At 41.6% G+C, this 21,209-nt stretch overlaps 1 long non-coding RNA gene across 1 annotated transcript in view; it reads right to left on the reverse strand.

Annotated features, from left to right (window-relative positions):
• Positions 1-4,648: 4,648 nt before the first annotated feature.
• The window catches only part of LOC142255276 (uncharacterized), an 89,275-nt gene continuing 72,714 nt past the window's right edge, over positions 4,649-21,209 (reverse strand). Inside the window, exons 3-4 of the long non-coding RNA XR_012727393.1 lie at positions 20,041-20,092; positions 4,649-4,683 (exon numbers count right to left, since the gene is read on the reverse strand). This is a non-coding gene — a long non-coding RNA (uncharacterized LOC142255276). The remainder of the gene's footprint in view (positions 4,684-20,040; positions 20,093-21,209) is intronic.

The raw sequence follows: 21,209 nt of genomic DNA on the forward strand, positions 1-21,209 counted from the left end.
TCAATAGTTACGAAGGGCCATTTCTGATGTCTAGATATATTACTACTTGTGTCGCTAAATGTATTTCGTTTATATTGAAATTCAAAGCTTTGTGGTACTTAGAAAGTCATCAAGATCACATAAAAAACCGGGCTGAGCTCCACGAGAACATCTGCAGTGCCTTGAAGGACTTTTCAAAACCCTTACATTGCGTTGTCTTTAGAAAGTTTTCTTGGAATAGCTTCTTGGCAAGACTCTTTCCAACTCATAGAAGCTAGTAATACATATCAAGTAATGACAGCTTAACAATAAGTTTATAAAGTGTATAAAAGAAGTTAAAACTTGTGCTCCCAATGTTCCCATACACATTATATGAAAATCTTTTGAACCCTCCAATAGGGGTAGGATGTGATGACCATCGGATGTGTTTGGGGCCTCCAAACTCTTCCCCAACTACATTGGTCAATCTTTTTGCTTTCAGGGGAGATATGCAGCTTCCACAGGTGTCTGTATTCATCTCCCTTCTTCCTGCTGCAAACACATGCACGTTCAGCTGGGGAATTTAGAAAGATAGTTGTCAAATGTTCTGCTGACAGCTATCTAATGTTCAGTGTATGGCCAGCTTAAGACCACATCTGAAATACATTAATCAATTTTAGGATACACATTCTAAAAAGATGTTGGAGATGAAGATCGTTTAAAGAGGACTTGTCATCAGAACAAAAGTGGCCAGTTTTTGCACTATTTTTCTCATGCTACACCAATGAATATTCAGATTTTTTGTCTTTGTTTGTTTTTCAAATCCACCATATGGTTCCAGAAATATGGGCCCAATTGTTAATGGTTTTTACCAAGATGTGTGAGTCACAGGATCCTCAGGGGTGTGGCTTTAGGCTGCTCTGCATTATTAACCTTTGAACCATGCCTCTGGGGAGCAGTGTGAATAAAATAAGAGTAAAAACAGGACACTTTTAATCTGGTAAATGGTTCTCTTTTAGGAGGTTGAATTTTGGGAAACTAGATAAGTTATCTCTTATAATGAATGACTGGAAAAATTGGGCCTGTTCAACATGTAAATAAAGAGTTTATTTTATCTACATTTCTAAGTATACAATATGTGTTGTCAACACAAATAAGTGACACTTGACACCAAGAATTATTACTTTGCAAAGAACCCAAAAACATTTATTACATCTGTCTTGGAAAGTATTTTTTACATTTAGGCTGCAGATACATTAGCATATGGCATCCGATACGAGAGCAACGGATATGATATGCTAAAGACCCTCATCTCAGGCTCTGCTGCAAGTGTGAGCCGAGTGTCAAGCAACTGTGACCGGATTTTGCGATCGGGTCACAGCTGCGAAGCTGAGGGTGGGCGCTGCGGAGGAGAGAGAGGGGTTAATCCTCCCATCTCCTCCATTGTCAGCCTGTGTGTATATCGCACTGCACTGGGATATCATCCGAGTGCAGTCTGATGTTTCTCTCGCACACATTCACTTGAATGGGTGTGAGCGATACGGCTCTCGCAGAAAATCTCAGCATGCTGCAATTTTTTCCTCAGTCCGATTAGGGCTGAGAAAAAATCGCTGATCTGAGCTGCAGCATTGTCTAACATGGGGCCGAGTGCAATGCAAGATTTTGTCACATTTCACTCGTCTGATTTATATGCTCGTGTGAGTGTACCCTTAGCGTGATCATGCTGTGGAATTCTCTACCACATGAGGTAGTAATGGAATAAATTTTGTCAACATTTAAAATAGGCTAAAGGCTTTTCTCATAGCAATGGTTTCATGGGTAGAGATGAGCCAACCTGAAAGGTAAAATTTGGCATTCGTACTGGTCACTTAGTGTCCATGTCTTGAATTCGAACAGGAACCTAAAAATCCAAAGGTAAAGCAAACAGCTGGAGGCTATCAGGCTGGGAAGGGGTCAATATCCATGGCCCTTCCCTGCTTGCTTCATAATACCGGAAACTGAATAGGATAACTGAAGTGAGCACTAATATATATATATATGAGTGCAAGCCAAAAATACATACTATATATAAGAATAAGGCTGCACATCAAACTTAGATAATGGTATAATGCCTCAAGCATATGGAAAAATATTGGAATATACAATGAAAAATGCTACTTGCTAATTTGAACATGTGAATAATGAATTGCATACCTGCTATGAATATTAGGAAAAAGGAGATATTTAGCAATCGCATTGATCAATGTAACTGAGCCCCAAGGCCTCGTCAAGGCATATCTCTATATTGGGGTCCCTAGCTCTGTGACCCTAACTGTGTGTCATCTCATTGCAATTAAAAACTGCTATGGGTGGAGAGGGGTAACTAAGGACTTTCTTATATAGGAGATGGAAAAAACATGGCCGAAAGGGGCGGAGCTGTGTTCACATTCAGAAAAAAAACTACATATAACTGAATAGGATAACTGAAGTGAGCACTAATATATATATATATGAGTGCAAGCCAAAAATACATACTATATATAAGAATAAGGCTGCACATCAAACTTAGATAATGGTATAATGCCTCAAGCATATGGAAAAATATTGGAATATACAATGAAAAATGCTACTTGCTAATTTGAACATGTGAATAATGAATTGCATACCTGCTATGAATATTAGGAAAAAGGAGATATTTAGCAATCGCATTGATCAATGTAACTGAGCCCCAAGGCCTCGTCAAGGCATATCTCTATATTGGGGTCCCTAGCTCTGTGACCCTAACTGTGTGTCATCTCATTGCAATTAAAAACTGCTATGGGTGGAGAGGGGTAACTAAGGACTTTCTTATATAGGAGATGGAAAAAACATGGCCGAAAGGGGCGGAGCTGTGTTCACATTCAGAAAAAAAACTACATATAACTGAATAGGATAACTGAAGTGAGCACTAATATATATATATATGAGTGCAAGCCAAAAATACATACTATATATAAGAATAAGGCTGCACATCAAACTTAGATAATGGTATAATGCCTCAAGCATATGGAAAAATATTGGAATATACAATGAAAAATGCTACTTGCTAATTTGAACATGTGAATAATGAATTGCATACCTGCTATGAATATTAGGAAAAAGGAGATATTTAGCAATCGCATTGATCAATGTAACTAAGCCCCAAGGCCTCGTCAAGGCATATCTCTATATTGGGGTCCCTAGCTCTGTGACCCTAACTGTGTGTCATCTCATTGCAATTAAAAACTGCTATGGGTGGAGAGGGGTAACTAAGGACTTTCTTATATAGGAGATGGAAAAAACATGGCCGAAAGGGGCGGAGCTGTGTTCACATTCAGAAAAAAAACTATGTTTTTTCCATCTCCTATATAAGAAAGTCCTTAGTTACCCCTCTCCACCCATAGCAGTTTTTAATTGCAATGAGATGACACACAGTTAGGGTCACAGAGCTAGGGACCCCAATATAGAGATATGCCTTGACGAGGCCTTGGGGCTCAGTTACATTGATCAATGCGATTGCTAAATATCTCCTTTTTCCTAATATTCATAGCAGGTATGCAATTCATTATTCACATGTTCAAATTAGCAAGTAGCATTTTTCATTGTATATTCCAATATTTTTCCATATGCTTGAGGCATTATACCATTATCTAAGTTTGATGTGCAGCCTTATTCTTATATATAGTATGTATTTTTGGCTTGCACTCATATATATATATATTAGTGCTCACTTCAGTTATCCTATTCAGTTATATGTAGTTTTTTTTTCTGAATGTGAACACAGCTCCGCCCCTTTCGGCCATGTTTTTTCCATCTCCTATATAAGAAAGTCCTTAGTTACCCCTCTCCACCCATAGCAGTTTTTAATTGCAATGAGATGACACACAGTTAGGGTCACAGAGCTAGGGACCCCAATATAGAGATATGCCTTGACGAGGCCTTGGGGCTCAGTTACATTGATCAATGCGATTGCTAAATATCTCCTTTTTCCTAATATTCATAGCAGGTATGCAATTCATTATTCACATGTTCAAATTAGCAAGTAGCATTTTTCATTGTATATTCCAATATTTTTCCATATGCTTGAGGCATTATACCATTATCTAAGTTTGATGTGCAGCCTTATTCTTATATATATATGCTTCATAATACCAGCCCCCAGTAGTTTGCTTTATCTTGTCTGTTTAACAATAATAGAGGGGATCCTAAGTCTCAAATAAATAAATAAATAAATAAATAAATAATTGAAAAAAAATGCCCCTATTTTTTATAACCAGCCGAGGTAAAACAGACAGCTGGGGGCTGGTAACACCAGTCTGCGAAAGTCCATGGTTATTTGGCCCTTCCCAGCCTAAATACACCAGCCCACAGCTGCCTCAGAAGTGGGACATCTATTAGACACGCCAATCCAGCTTTTCCCAGCTCATCCCGATGGCCTTGGTGCGGTTGACTATTGAAGAAATTAATTTTGGGTTAATATCAGCTTTGTAGTGTCAGCTGGCATTTTGCCCAGGGGTTAGTCATGGATAGGTATTTATCATACATCCCAATTACTAATCTCGTAAGTGTAAAGTTAAAAAACACAGACACAGGAAAAAATATTTTATTTAAAAAAACATTTCCAACTCCTTCGTTTACCAATTTATTTTAAAAAAAGACAAAAAATAATAAACAACCATGGAGGTCAGACATAGTCCATGGAATCAGATATGGTCCAATAATTGGAACCTGAAAGACATAAAAAGAGAGAGGTTAGACAAAAAGAAGACAGGTCCCTCAGTCACCATTTTATTAGCTCCCAAAAAATATCCCGCAGCACAGACATAATCCATTGTGAATTGTGATCCCATGACTTCTGGTGATTCTCTAATAAAAGCTTTGGAGCCAGGTTCTGAGAACAAAACTCCATAGGTTACTCCTGGTCAATGTCAGCCATGGATTTTCCCACCGATGCTGATCTCACCGCTTTTTTGAAAATCCGGGTCTGGCGCTGCCCTCTTTGACCGCGATACCCGTTGAGAGTGGTGAGGTCATGTAAGGTTAATAATGTCATCACCGCTCTCTCTCGGGGGCAATGCTGCCCACTGGCAAGAGCAGTGATGACACCAGTAACCTTACATGATCTCCCTGCAGTCACCGAATATTGAAGAGGGCATCACGAGACCAGGAATGTCTCAAGAATGGTGATATCAGGGAAATACTGACATCAACTCTTATGTGAAATGACTGGGAGTAACCTATGGAGCCTGGTTCTCAGAACAGGATCCATAGCTTTTATTAGAGAATCGACGAACATCGTGGGATCACTATTCACAATGGAATATGTGAGACCAGTGGGATTTTTTTGGGATAAAATAGAGGGATTGTGTCTTGTTTTTATTTATTTATTTATTTATTTATTTATTTATTTATTTAACCTCTCTCTTTTTATGTCTCTCAGGTTTCCATTATTGGACTACAGTATATCTGATTCTGTGGAATACACCTGCTCTTCCATTACAAACATAAGGGCTTGATGCGAGCTTACTCTACACAGCTGACATAAACCCCAAGTACCATTAACCCCATTGCCATCGCACCAGGGTAATTAGGAAGAGCCCGGTAAAGCGCCAGAATTGGTGCACCTAACGGATGAGCCACTTCTGAAGTGACTGCGAGCTGCTATTTATAGGCTGGGAAGGGCCCAATACCATGGCCCTCCCCACCCTGATAATACCAGCCTGCAGCAGTGTTCTTTACCTTGGCTGTTTTTTTTCATTTATTTATTTAAGATGTGTGGTCTCCTCTATGGTTGATGACCAGCAGAGGTAAAGCAAACAGCTGCATGCTGATATTATCAGGCAGTGAAGGCCCACGGATATTGGCCCCTTCCCAGCCTGAAATCAGCCCCCAGTTTTTTGCTTTACATTTGGCTGGTTATCAAAATAGGGAGGGATCTAAAGTCATTATTTTAAATGATGTATTTATTTTTACACTGCCTATATGCCTGCTCTGATCTAAAGTCTTCCTCTTACATAAATGTCTTACATAAATGATAGGGCCTGCCAATCACAGTAATGCCAGTAGCCAGCATGGCTACTGACATTTTTGTGATTGGCAAACACGCAGCTAATCAACAAGCTTTTAGGCTGTGGGCACTTCCTGTGCCATCACAGATTTGATAAGTATTGGCATTGCTGTGATTGACTAGCACACCTCGTGACCTGACCTGTAAAGCCACCAGATTACAGGTGGCACCGTTATTCTGCTCTAACTAGTGTAGGGACAGGACGCAGCTGGAGTGAGGGTCAGAGCTAGTATTCATTATACAGGCCTTATATTACTTAGTCAATTTTTGTAAAAAAAATAAATAAATGAGAAGAGCATCAAATAAGGGCCCCGTCACACGCAGCGAGTTATCTAACGATATATCGCCGAGGTCACGAATTCCGTGACGCATATCCGGCATCGTTAGCGATGTCGTTGCGTGTGACACCAACGAACGGCCGTTAACGATCAAAAATACTCACCTTGTTGATCGTTGACACGTCGTTCACTTTCAAAATATCGTTGATTGTTGAGGTTTCAGGTTGTTTGTCGTTCCCGAGGCAGCACACATCGCTACGTGTGACACCTCGGGAACGATGAACTGGAGCTTACCTGCGGCCGCCGGCAATGAGGAAAGAAGGAGGTGGGCAGGCTGTTACGGTCGCTCATCTCCGCCCCTCCGCTTCTATTGGGCGGCCGTTTAGGGACGCCGCTGTGACGCTGTACGAACCGCACCCTTAGAAAGGAGGCGGTTCGCCAGCAACAGCGACATCGCTAAGCAGGTAAGTACGTGTGATGGCTCCAAACGATTTTGTGCACCACGGGCAACGATTTGGCTGCGTGTAACACCCCCTTTAAGCATGTGACTGTGGTGCTGCTGCTGGTGGTGGTGGAGCTCCAGCATGGAGAGGACGTGGTCAGTCTGTGCCTGCTTTGTGCCTAATTGAAACACGTTCCTCTGATGCATGGAAGCAACAGGGTGTTGCATGTTATTTTGGAGCCCTGAATACCACAATTCAAATTGCTGGCCAGAACAAGTTGAGGAGGTTGTAGCTTGGATGGCTGAGAGTGACTCCAATTCATTCACCATGTCTTCCACCCAAGAGTGGCCAGGTACACAACTGTCCAGCCTGGGGACAGTTTTGGAGGATGAGAAGGAGAAACTGTGCTCACAGCAGGGTGGCACTCAAAGCAGCATTGGAGCATGGCTAGGGGGATATGGAGGACACAGATGAGACACCTCCCACCAAGAACATCTTGTCATTGCCTGTGGGCAGCCTGGCACACAGTCAATACTTGCTACAGTGGAATGACAGCTGAGTTACCCATATTCTTACCAGTGGTAATAATTGTGGCCGACCTGCTGCATCCCCATAGGAGAACAATCAATCTGTTCTTCCATCACTGGAGCGTCATGGGAAAATGTGCAAATACAATGTGTCGCCCTGGGCAAGCCAGGGGACACAGGTCATCACACCACCACACCCTACATCCCAGTTAGGAACACCAAGGCTAACCAAAAATCCTTGTTGCCTTCCTCCAGAGGCTGATGATTCACACCAGGGGGTGGGCCAGGCGGTTGGCTCCGCCCACCGAGGAGTTCACAGCTCTGGAGGCGGGGAGAACCAGGCAGATTAGCCCATGCAGGGCTCGAGTGCAGAACAGCTCAGGGGGAGCTAGAGTGAGGAGCTAAGTGAAAGGAGTAAACAAGTAGTGAAAGTAGAAAGAAGTAAAGTGGTAAAGGAGGAAAGCAAGAGTGGTAACAGAAAGAAAGCCTGAAGTAGTCCAGCTGTGTGCAGGACAGGTCAGCAAGGTCAGCAACGGCGGTGACTGTCTGGAGGGGGACCGTTTGGAAGTTCCTAGAAGGACCGCGGACGGGTAGTGGCCCGGCGGTCTGGAGCAGTGTACCGAAGGACAGTCAGCACCAGGGCAGGGGCCTCTCGGACCCTGGCAAGGCTAGGAGTCGCCATAATTTCCCAAATCCGTCAGTGAAGGGGACGTAGATCCCCCAACAACCAAGTCCCGATTGAAGGCAACAGCCCAACCAGAGTAGGAGAGACACCGCCACCGCCAAGGCACCAGTCTCTCAGGGCCAGCGCCTGCGGGCAAAGAGTAGAGCTCCTCCGGTCCAGGTTGAAGCTGGGGAGCGGGTTACCGGTGGGAATCCATCGCTACCAACACAGAAACAAAGGTGCAAGGAAAAGGGACATCACCGTCACCTACTGGGAGAGCAAGTGCAGCCGTCCGTGGGAACCGTCTTTCCAGCCGTGTGGTTTACCGTAAAACTGTGTCAACGTCTCAGGCTGAGTGAGTACCACAGTGCCGCAAGGCACAGCGCTGCCCCCACGTCCCTGCGCCAACCAGGCCCTGCACCTCCCTCACCATCACCGGGCCCCGGGATCACCAACCCCTACCCACGGAGGGGCAACACAACACCTGGCTGCTCCGCATCACCATCCCCGGGATCCCCATATCGAGCAGCGGTGGTGAAATCACCACAACCGTGGGTGGTGTCACGGACAATAAACTACTCCCACACCCAACAACCCCCTTTCACTCACGGGTGAGGAGTGCCGCTCGAGAACCCCCGGGATCCGGCCCACAGCTCGAGCCACCACTGAGCAGCAGCCGCCGGACCCGAGCAGAAGGGGTGAGCGTAGTGTGCTGACACCCTCCTCCCCACCCGCGACAACAACGCATATTGGTAGATGCACTACTGATGGCGTTCAATAGATAAATAAGTAAATAAATAACCTGGGGTCCATCCCATTTTTGATAAATAGAGAAGATAACGCAAACAGCTGGAGATATTATCAGGCTGGGAAGGTCCATGGTTATTTGGCCCTTTCCAGCCTAAATGTGCCAGAACACATCAGCCCCAGAAGTGGCGCATCACATTAGATTAGATGCGCTATTTCTGTTGCTTTGTTCTGGCTCTTTCGATTGCACTGGTGTAGTGGCAATTGGAACAATAGTTTATGGGGTTAATGTCGGTTTTCTAAGGTAAGCTGGCATCAAGCCCAGGGACTAGAAATGGAGAGGCGTCTATCAAACACCTCCATTACTAACTTCAAAAGTAAAATGAAAAAAACACACGTCGCGGGCGGGGGGGGGACGCCACTACGCTCCTCTCGCTAACGCTCGGGTCCGGCGCTGCTGCGATGGCTGCTCGGTGGCTCGAGCGGTGGGCCGGATCCGGGGACTCGAGCGGCGCTCCTCGCCCGTGAGTGAAAGGGGTAGTTGGTTTGGGGGATTTAGTCCGTGACGCCACCCACGGGTCGTGGTGAGGTTGGGCACCACCGCTGCTGGTGACGGGGATCCCGGCAGCTATGGTCGGGAGCAGCTGGGATGTTGTTTTCTCCCTCCGTGGATAGGGGTTGGTGGTCCCGGGGCCCGGTGAGGTGACGGGGAGGCAGGGTTGGCAAGGTGCAGGGTCGTCTGGACTGCGCAGCGCGGTGCCGGATGGCACGGTTGTACTCACTCAGACACAAATGTACGCAAAGTCTCTGGTAAACCAAACGGCTCGATGGACGGGTCCCGCAGCCGGCTGCTGTGGTTTCTCCCGGACGGTTGGTGGTGGCTGCCTTTCCCTGCACCTTTGTGTATGTTCGGTCCCGATGGCTTCCCAACGGTAACCCACTCCCCAGCGTGTATAGGTGCCGGAGGAGCCCTTCTGCCCACAGGCTCTGTCCCTTGGAACTCTAGCTGTGGCGGTAGCTGTATTTCCTTCTATTGGTCGGACGGTTGCCTTCTATCGGGTCTTGGCTGTTAGGAAACCCCTGGGGTTCCGGTCACTAACGGATTTGACCTCTTAACGGCGACTCCAAGCCTGGTCGGGGTCCGCAGGCCCTGCCGGTGTGTGCTGGCTTCACTTCGCTCCCTGCTTCGGTACCGGCGGGCCATCGCCCGACCCCGGTCCTACGGTTCCGCGTTGATTCGCCTCTCCTGCAGACGGCCACCACCGTCTGCCAACCTTGCTCTTAGTGCCCGGGCCACACACCCGGACACGGTCAGTTTACTCCTTCTCACTCCTCACTTCACTCCTCTCACTTGCACTTCCCTAACTGAACTCCCTCCCTTCTCCCGCATCCAGGACTGTGAACTCCTAAGTGGGTGGGGCCCACCGCCTGGCTCCACTCCACCTGGTGTGGACATCAGCCCCTGGAGGGAGGCAACAAGGATTTTGTGTCTGGCTGATGTGCCTGTCTCGGGGTGGGGGTGTGTGTTGCAGTACCTGTGACGACCTGGCTAGTCCAGGGCACCACACACACACCACACAGTAAAACATATTTTATTTAAAAAACAAACAAACATGAAGATCAGACATAGTCCACATAATCAGATGTAGTTGTGGTGCCACTGAGGCACTGGTAGCCACAGGGTACTGCGCCTCAGTTAAGGTGCGGTATCCATCTCAGGTAAGGGGTGGGGGTTAATCACTGGTGTTCCACATTCACACTATACATACAGTTTAGGAGCCTTCACACAGGGTGGGATGGCTCAGGGTAGGCAGGGGGGTGGCCATCACGATACATGTGACTTCCCCGGTCACTGAAGCCAGTCAGCTGGGGGGCGGGTTCCACTGGGGGTAGAAATAGGCGCAACACACTCACAAGATCAGATCCGTCGGGACCAACGTTCTGACAAGACATCACTGGAACTCTTGAACTTTACTAAGCCCGGGGCTTGGATTGGGAGCTCAGCCAGGATACCTAACTGCGGAGGGGGACATCCCAGGAATAGTACATTCTCTCTCCTTCTCTCTTCAAACACTGGTGGTGGCCCCTTTACTTGCCTAAGATTGACCTGAGCCCACGACGGCAGAGATCAGCACCTGGGTGCAACTTTAAATCAGTGAGTAAAAGTGCCTGGAATCGCAGTTGCCGACTCAGACTCTGATTACCGATGCTGTCGCCCCGCGCCCGGCGGTCCCAAGGGACTGCCAATTCCCGTTATCCACCTGGGGACCGCTCCGCCTGTGGGGAGCGACATCATCCCGGCTGCCATAACACCTGCCCCAGAGAGGAATCCTTCAGTGGCGGCTACTCCCTGGCCGCATACCACAGGTGGCGTTACGACAAACTTTCTCCAAACACACCGCTCTCCCTTCATTTCCTGTACGCCTTGGAGAAACGGAACTGGGCAAGGCCACCCGTGACATCGCCTGACCCAACCCCTGACTGCCTGGCGATGAGTAGGTTAACCACCTGCCCCGTGGGGAGCTACATAGTCAAATAATGGGAATTTAAAAGACATAAAAAGAGACGTTGAATAAGTAAAAGGAAGACACAGTCCCTCCTTCACCACCTTATTAGCTCCCCCAAAAATCCCACAGGTCTGATGTAATCCATAGCAAATAGCAATCCAACAATGTTGGTGATTCTTTAGTGGATGCTATGGAGTCTGGTTCAATGATCGAAGCTCCACAGGTCATTCGCAGTCATTTCTCATGAGGATGATGTCAGTTAGCTTAAATGACCATGTAAGGTTACTGATGTTACCACCGCTCTCGCCAGGCGCTGACGTCAGTGAGTTACTGATGTCACCGTTCGTGTGAAATAACTGGGAGTAACCTATGGGGCCTCATTCTCAGAACCAGACGCCATAGCTTTCAATAGAGAAGTATCGTGGAATCACTATTCGCAATGGACTACGTCGGACCTACAGGATTTTTGGAGGGAGCTAATAAAGTGGTGAATGAGTGACTCTGCCTTATTTTTATTTATTTAACCTCTCTAATTTTATGTCTCTCAGGTTACCATTTTTGAATGTGAAAAATTTATTTCGGTCTAATATAGCTCAATAAGGATATATGCTGATATTAGTTATTTAAACTTTATTAATTAGGCGCTCCTATTATTCCAACGCGTTTCAGCGGAATTGCTTTCATCAGGTAAAATAGGAGCAGGTGGTACTTTACCATTTTTGGACTACATCCGATTCCTTGAATTATGTCTGATCTTCATGGTTTTGATTTTTGATTTTTTAAAATACTCTCTTTCCCTTTTTGCATCTTTAGATACTCTCATTCCCCTTTAAGTCCTTAAAAACTACTATTCCCCTTTGTGTCTTTAAATACTCTCATTTCCCCTTGCTCTCTGTTGATGACAGGTTTCACAATCCTTTACAATTCTTGAGTGCAAGCAGGTGGCTTGCATTCATCTGTAGAAACTTTGTTGTTGTTGCAGTTCCTCTTTCTGAGTCAACCAGACAAGGGTTAAAGCAAGATTTGGAGGACTCCATATACGAACTGGTTAACCAATGAATATGATGTATAGTATTATGTAACTCTGTGCCACCAGTTTCCGCGGGCACTAAATGTTCCTCATTGGGAATCTGGACAGCAGAACTCTCATGAGGGACATGGCATCAATGGTTGTCATTAGTTTGCATAATAAATATAACCTTAGTATGTCAACCTATGAAGTTTACGCAGGCACAGGGTGTCCCTCCATAAATGACCGTCGTGTTTCCCGTCACTCATCTTTTTAGGAAACCGAATTGTGTTGGAAACGTGGCAAGTAAAGATCCGTAAATATTTGTGCACAGGAAACTTTTGCTGTCATGGTTTGACACAGGAAGGGTCTCTGATAGTACAATCTTGCGTCTGGAAATTATCTAAGGACCCCCTAATGTGCCTCATTGCAGCGGAGTGTCAGAAATGTCAGAATCTGGCAGTAATGAGAGGCTGACATTACCATGGGAGGGAGATGTTAGAATTACTGAGGTGGTACATGCATTTTCATGAGGGAAAGCACAAGGCGGCAGTCAGATCTCCCCGCCTGTCACTCTCCCTAAAAGAAAACATTGCTTATACCAAAGCACAATGGACAGGATTCAAGACTTTCTATGGGTAGCAAGAACGTGTACTATGTACTGATTTTACAAAAGTTGTAATGGAATGGAAAATTGATTGTTCGCTTTTTTACAATTGGAGCCGTAAACTATTTCCTCATTGGAATATGTACTGATGATTTCTCCGTTTGATCCTCCTAAAATATGCAAGAAGGGTTATAAATTCTACATTAGTGGCATAAATGCTATGGCGTTTTATTATCACCCGGTGCTTTTACGCTTTTTTGTTTTATTGTGTTTTATGTTTTTATTTTAGGCTTTTTTTTTCATGTTGCCCTCTATGGATAAGGAAAGGCATAACCAAGAAATAAGATCAGCAAGTCCCTACCGCGGAGACAAAACGGTAACCTTCTACAAACAGGATCCAGCACCAGCGAACACATAATGAGATAGGAAAAATGGCCGAGGCGTCATGCAGATGTCACTGTGGCTTTGAAGACGCAGCACTCTCTGCAATGAGGCTTTTATCTGTGCATCCCCTTCAGTAGATGATTATGGGGGGTGCTGACAGGCCAGCTCTATTGGCCTCGAATTATTGTGTGACACGTTGGCTTCTAGACACCATTTTTGGCATAGAAAGTGTCGCATTGGAAATTTGTTGCATTTTTTTGATAAAAAAAAAGGATAAAAATAAAAAATCGCACATGCACTGCATTTTGCACTGAAGATGGTTGCGGGAAAAAAAAATCTACATTTTTCAGCAATATGCCTAATATTGCAGCTTATTCCCTTCATTTAATGGGGTTGTGCCATTTAATAAAAGGCAAAGCTAATGGATAATTATTAAGGATGATCGAATATTACAAATGTTCGGCAATATTCGGCTTCGCGAATATCCGATGAATAGTTCGCCGCTATGAGAATATTCGATGCACAATGTAAGTCTATGAGAAGCCCGAATAGCTGCTATTCGGCAACTATTGGGTTTCCCATAGACTTACTTAGCGCATCGAATATTCGCAAATAGTCGAATAGCGGCAACCTATTCGTCGAATATGGGCGGTGCCGAATATTTGAGGTATTCGATCATCCCTAATAATTATTATTTTAAGAATTCATGCAAAGAGCAGAAGCACAAAAAGTATGAAAGAAATTTAGCAATATATATATATATATATATATATATATATATATATATAGCGATAGTCCTTTAATCTATATCTGTTAATCCAAACAATCATGAATGCAAAGATCCAATATAATTAGGAAGGAGAAGATATCCCATTGGGAAACTGACAAGTGTACAACAAATAAATGCATGTAAATGAGATATCAGACAACCCCGGGCACATGTAGCAGAAAAAATACTGTATGTTGCAGGGTTGGAAAAAAATCCAAATGGAAAATTTGTAGTGAAATCAGCCTTAAGGCTTCCTTCACACATCCATGGTGAAGGTGCATACTGTATGTGTGTGTGTTCCATGTGATGTCCATGTGCTATCAGTGTGACATCCGGATAGCATATGGACAGCTTGAACTTGTATACTTACCTGTCTCCGGCGCTGCTGTCTCTGCCTCTGCTGTTGCTTCCAGGTTCCACTCATTATGCTCATGAATATTTACTGCACTCACCATGAACCTGGAAGTAACAGCAGCGCTGGAGACAGGTAAGTATACAAGTTACTTCTGTGTTTGTGGTGAGTGCAGTGAATATGCATGAGCATACTGAGTGGGCCCGGAAGCAACAGCAGAGGCAGAGGCAGAAACAGCAGCGCCGGAGACAGGTAAGTGTACAAGTTCATGCTGTCCATATGCTATCCGGATGTCACACTGATAGCACATGGACAATATTTACTGCACTCACCATGAACCTGGAAGTAACAGCAGTGCTGGAGACAGGGAAGTACAGAAGTTACTTCTGGGTCTGCGGTCAGTGCAGTGAATATTCATGAGCATAATGAGCAGGATCCGGAAGGAACAGAAGAGGCAGAGACAGCAGCTCCGGAGACAGGTAAGTATAAAAATTCTTTATTTTTATGTCTCCTGTATTTTCTTCGATATGTGTCACACTGATGTCACACAGATCACATCAGTATATGGTCCTTGTGACATCCACGCTGCTGGAACAAATGGAAATGTCACCGTGCGAAGCAGGCGGACATGCGTGTGCACCACATGGACACATGATCTGTGTGTAAACAGGGATGTGGGACCAAGCCCATTAATTTTTATTGGGTATGTGAGTCCGTATCTCCAGTACATGTGAAGATGGATGTCACACGTACCAGAGACATGGATGTGTGAAGGAGGCTTAAAGGGCATGCAGTTTATATTGAGGATTTTGGTGCAATGTTTTAGGATGGTTTCAAAGTGTAACTTTTATGCCATATATAAAGTTTCCTCTCATGTACAGGTACTATAAGGGATCATGCAGACAACCATGCAAAATAGCAGTCAGTGCATGGCCGCCATCATTTATGGTGATTCTGATTAACCGCATATAAAGTTTAGCTGTTCTAGGAGGATTTTCCTGACATTTCCTTAGTTTACATTTTACAGCATAAAACAGCTTACAACACAGCAAAGGGATATCATTGTTGAAAGTTATTAGTCTGGACGAGAAAGTTTCCATTTTTTTCCAAAACATTATATCATATAACAGTGCGAAGACAGCATCAAGAAGTGGCTTAAATTTGTCACATCAGTGACATTATCTAGAGCTGAAAGTCCCTCAGAAGTGATGGAAAAAAGAACATAGGTCTGCCACACTTTTAAGAGGCCTACAACAACGTTAAAGGAGCTACAGGAATTTCTGGCAAGTACTGGTGGTGTACTGTGTGTGAAAAATTCTCCCAAATTTTTCATATGTCTGATCTGTGGGGTAGGGTGGCAAGATGGAAGACCTTTCTTACAAAGAAAACATCCAAGTCTAGCTATGTTCTGTCAAAACCTACATCAAGTCTGTATAAAGCACATGGTTAAACATGTTATGGTCTGAGGAGACCAGGGTTGAACTTTTTTTTATCATAATTCTAATTGTTATGCTTAAGGAAAAGCCAACACTATAAACATAAGAACAGCATACACACAGTGAAGCATGGTGGAGGCAGCATTATGCTTTGGGGCTGCTTATTGGCAGCTGAAACTGGGGATTTAGTCAAAGTGGAGGGAATTGTGAACAGTTCCAAATAGTAGTCAATGTTGCATCAAAACTTTCAGGCTTCTGATAGAAAGATGAAGAGGAATTTCATCTTTCAGCATGAAAATAACCCTAAGTGACATCCAAATCAATAAAATAATGTCATTACCTGAAAGAGAATAAAAATTTTGGAATGACCCAGCCAGAGCTCAGATCTAAATCAGGTTGAAAAATTTTGGGTGACCTGAAGAGGGCGCTATACAAAGGAGATCCCTCAGAGTGTGACAGATTTGGAGCTTGTGCAATGAAGAGTTAGCAAAGATTTAAGATTTGCTATACTGATAGACTCCAACCCAAAAAGCCTGAATGCTGTCAAAAATTCAAAAGATACTTCAAGAAAGTATAAGTTTAAGGGTGTGCATATTTATTCAACCACATATTTTAGTTTGATAATTTTTTGTTTTATCCGAAAAGATTTAACCCCTTCACAACCAAGAACGTACTGGTACGTCCTAAGGAGGAATCACCGCCAGCTGCTGCAGTGAGCCTGCAGCTATACCAACATATTTGAACAGCTGACATGTGTGCCTCACAGGCGTTGGTGGATCTGCGAACCACCTGCACCTGTTAACCCTTTAAATCGCGCTGTCAAAATGTGACAGCACATTTTATATGCCCGGAGAAAGGTAACGCACACTTACCTGCCGCCATCAGAAGCCCCGTGAAGTGATCACAGGGAGCCGATGGTTGCCATGGTATCACAGGGTCATGTGATGACGCCTGTACTATTATGACTCCCTTCATGTTTCAACCGACAAAGCTGGCTGTTACAGAAGATGAGCATTTCTGGTAATCTGAGCTGTGCAGATCTGATCTACAAAAATAAATGAGCGATCAGACTGCTGATTCTTATAGTTCCCTTGGGGGACTAGTAAAATAAAATAAAGAAAAAAAAAGTTTTATAAATAAAAAATATAAAAGCCTAAAGGTTCAAATCACCCCTCATTCGCCCCATTAAAAATTAAAAGGTTAAATAAAATAAAAAAAAATATACATGCATTTGGTATTGCTGCTTTCAGAAATGCCTGATCTATGAACATATAAATACAATTCACCGGATTGGTAAACGACGTAGAGGCAAAAAAATTCCAAATGCAAAAATTACATTTTGCGTAAAATGCAATAACAGGCAATCAAAATGTAGATCTGTGCAAAAATGGTATAATTAAAAATGTCAGCTCGAGATTCAAAAAAGTAAGCCATCACTGAACCTCAGATCCTGAAAAGTGAGAACGCTAAGGGTGGCGGAAAATGGCGCAAAAAGTGCGCCTTTTTTTGGGACAAACTTCTGAATTTTTTTTAACCCCTTGGATAAAAGTAAAGCTATACATGCTGTCTACGAACTCGTACTGACCTGAGGCCTCACACTGACACATCAGTTTTACCATATAGTGAACACTGTGAATAAAATATCCCAAAAACCATTATGCAATCACATTTTTTTTTCAACTTTTGCGCACTTGGAATTTTTTTGCCGCTTGCCAGCACTCTATGTGGTAAAACTCATGATTTAATTCAAAAGTACAATTTGTCTCACAAAAAACAAGCCCTCATATGGCACAATTGTTGAAAAATAAAAATGTTACGGCTCTTGGAAGATGGGGAGCAAAAAAAAACACGAAAAAATGAAATTATTATTATTTTAATATTGGTTTAATAATTTTAAATCTCATAAAAATAAGGATATATAATAATAATAATAAGAAGAAGAAGAAGAAGAAAAATATTTTTTTATTATAATTGTTATTATTTGGAAAATCATAAGAATAATTACATATAATAATAACTATTATTATTATTACTATTATTTAATATTTATTTAATAATTTCAAATATAATAAGAATAAAAGTATAATAATAATGATAATAATAATAATAGTATAATATAATATATATATATATATATATATATATATATATATATTATACTATTATTACTACTACTACACTACTACTAATAATAGTAATAATAATAATAATAATAATAATAATAATAATTATTATTATGCCCTTATTGTTATCATATTTTAAATTAGTAAATCAATATGAAAATAATAAGAATAATAATAAATATATTAATAATAGTTATTATTATTATATTCAATTATTCTTATGATTATATATATATATATATACATATAAAATCATAAGAATAATTGAATAATAATAGTTATTATTATTATATTCAATTATTCTTATGATTTTATATATATATATATATATATATATATACATATATATAATCATAAGAATAATTGAATATAATAATAATAACTATTATTATTATATTTATTATTATTTTTATTATTTTCATATTGATTTGATAATTTAAAATATGACAACAGTAAGGGCATAATAATAATAATTATTATTATTACTATTATTAGTAGTAGTAGTGTAGTAGTAGTAATAATAGTATAATATATATATATATATATATATATATATATAATCATAAGAATAATTGAATATAATAATAATAACTATTATTATTATATTTATTATTATTTTTATTATTTTCATATTGATTTAATAATTTAAAATATGACAACAATAAGGGCATAATAATGATAATAATTAATTATTATTATTATTACTATCATTAGTAGTAGTAGTGTAGTAGTAGTAATAATAGTATAATATATATATATATATATATATATATATACATATATATATATATAATCATCATAATAATTGAATATAATAATAATAACTATTAATTATTATATTTATTATTATTTTTATTATTTTCATATTGATTTAATAATTTAAAATATGACAACAATAAGGGCATAATAATAATAATAATAATAATAATAATAATAATAATAATAATAATAATAATAATAATTATTATTATTATTATTACTATTATTAGTAGTAGTAGTGTAGTAGTAGTAATAATAGTATAATATATATATATATATATATAAAAATATATATATATATAATCATAAGAATAATATATTCAATTATTCTTATGATTTTATATATATATATATATATATATATAATCATAAGAATAATTGAATATAATAATAATAATAACAATAATATTTATTATGATAATGCCCTGACTCTTATTATATTAATTATTAAATCAATATTAAAATAATAATAATAATAATAATATTTTGCAAATTATATTTCCCAATCATTTTGTATTTCTATATTTATTCTACGTTCCATCTATATTTTTCAGTCTTTATTTATAATTATTTTACGCCTCTTTCGAGCATCTTGTAAGTAAAGATCTACAGGTATATTTTTCCAGGTGTAATTACCAGCAGAGACTAATGTAAGGTCGATCTACTACGATAGGGACATCTCATGACTTTTCTAGAGAGGCCACTTGCTGCCCAAAAACACTAAAAAAATACACCAGGCCTCTTGATTTATATAGATTTGAAAGAGTTCCCCCGCCATTTGAAATCCCAAACACCCCTTCTTGCTAATCACCCTGTTTCTGAAAAGGATTGTAATTCAGAGATGATCATCAGTAAGTCTTTCACGTTCCAATAGGCTGACATGGTCTTTTTTAGGGGAGAATCACAGGAAAGGGGGTGGGGGCTAACACAGCTTGTCTGACCCAAATTAGAGTGACGCACAAAAGCAGAGGGGTAACCCCTAACACCCTCTCTTCTTTAGGACTAAGAGGGGTGGACAATAGAAGCAGCCGTGGGAAGACGAAAGAAACCCCCGGCTGCCCCATTCTAGAGGACCATATGGAAGTCTTGTTTTGTGTATGCGGAGAGCGCGGCGTAACACCGACCTTTAATGACATCTGCATATGGTACACTAAGGGAAGTAGCCTAATTCCTGACTCATAGCATATGTAATCAAAACAGCTATTCTTGCCACATCTAGCCTATTTAAACCCTTTTGGCTGCCACTCAGAGTTACACTAAGCTGCAAGTTTCGCCAACAGCAAGAGTAAAGTCTCCCATTTCCATTTCTTGGAAGACGAGAAATTCACACACAAACCGCATTGTACGGATCTGCGATCAGACAGAACTAATATATGGATGATTTCTTAAGAACTATTAAGGTATTTTCCTAACCTGATTTTCTTTTTTCCTGAGGAAGAAGTGAGAGCTTTAAGCAGTCGTCCTCCTGAATAATAAATATAGCAAATATTACATGGAACACTCATACACTTTAATTAATAAGAACTGTTTCAACAAATATTTAGTTGTAATTATTAAAACATATTTATCTGAATATATGTCTGTCTATACATCTGCTTTTACATTTACCTATCTAGATGCAGGGCTGAATTTACAGCACATGATGCCCTAGGCACAAAGCCTGAATACGCCTGTCACGCTAGATACGGGGAAGTACCAAGCGAGTGGCAAAAGGGAAGGGGACCCCTGTGTCTAGGGAATGGAGAGATGGTGACCCCCTGACCAAACCTACTGCTGGTCTCTGGGGTCCCTCACCACTCTAGATAGGTTTCAAACCTATACCCCGAGCCAGATCCCAAGTGCTGGACACTAAATAGGGAACGGGTGGGATTAGCACTTGGTCAACCCCACTAAACACTAAAAGAAGACACAAGGAGGACACATGGGAGGAAAATGCATGAGCTATTTATCCACAGATGACTCAGGTAGAAGTTCAGCAACAATACCACAGATGAGTGCAAGCCACCTGCTTGCAACCAGAGCTAGGATGAGCTGAATAATATCACTAGCACCAGTACAGGGAAGAAGGGAGCATTCTAGATAGGTTTCGCACCTATGCGCCGAGCCAGATCCCAAGTGCTGGACACTAAATAGGGAACGGGTGGGATGAGCACTTGGTCAACCCCACTAAACACTAAAAGAAGACACAAGGAGGACACATGGGAGGAAAATGCATCAGCTATTTATCCACAGATGACTCAGGTAGAAGTTCAGCAACAAAACCACAGATGAGTGCAAGCCACCTGCTTGCAACCAGAGCTAGGATGAGCTGAATAATATCACTAGCACCAGTACAGGGAAGAAGGAAGCATTTAAGCACCAAAAGAATACTGATGATCAGCAGAAGGGTAGAAGGCAAGCTCCTGCTGGGTCCAAAAGGGGTAGAGATGAAAATCCAGCAGGAAAGCTACCTATTACAATGAATACTGACAGCAGGAACACAAGAACGTCAGGGAGCATTTTGCAAAGCCTTCTATTGCCAGAAACTATATGATTGTCTGTCACCCATGACAATGCCCCCGCTCAACCACACGTTAAAGGCA

Source organism: Anomaloglossus baeobatrachus, chromosome 10, assembly GCF_048569485.1.
Source record: "Anomaloglossus baeobatrachus isolate aAnoBae1 chromosome 10, aAnoBae1.hap1, whole genome shotgun sequence".
NCBI lineage: Eukaryota > Metazoa > Chordata > Amphibia > Anura > Aromobatidae > Anomaloglossus > Anomaloglossus baeobatrachus.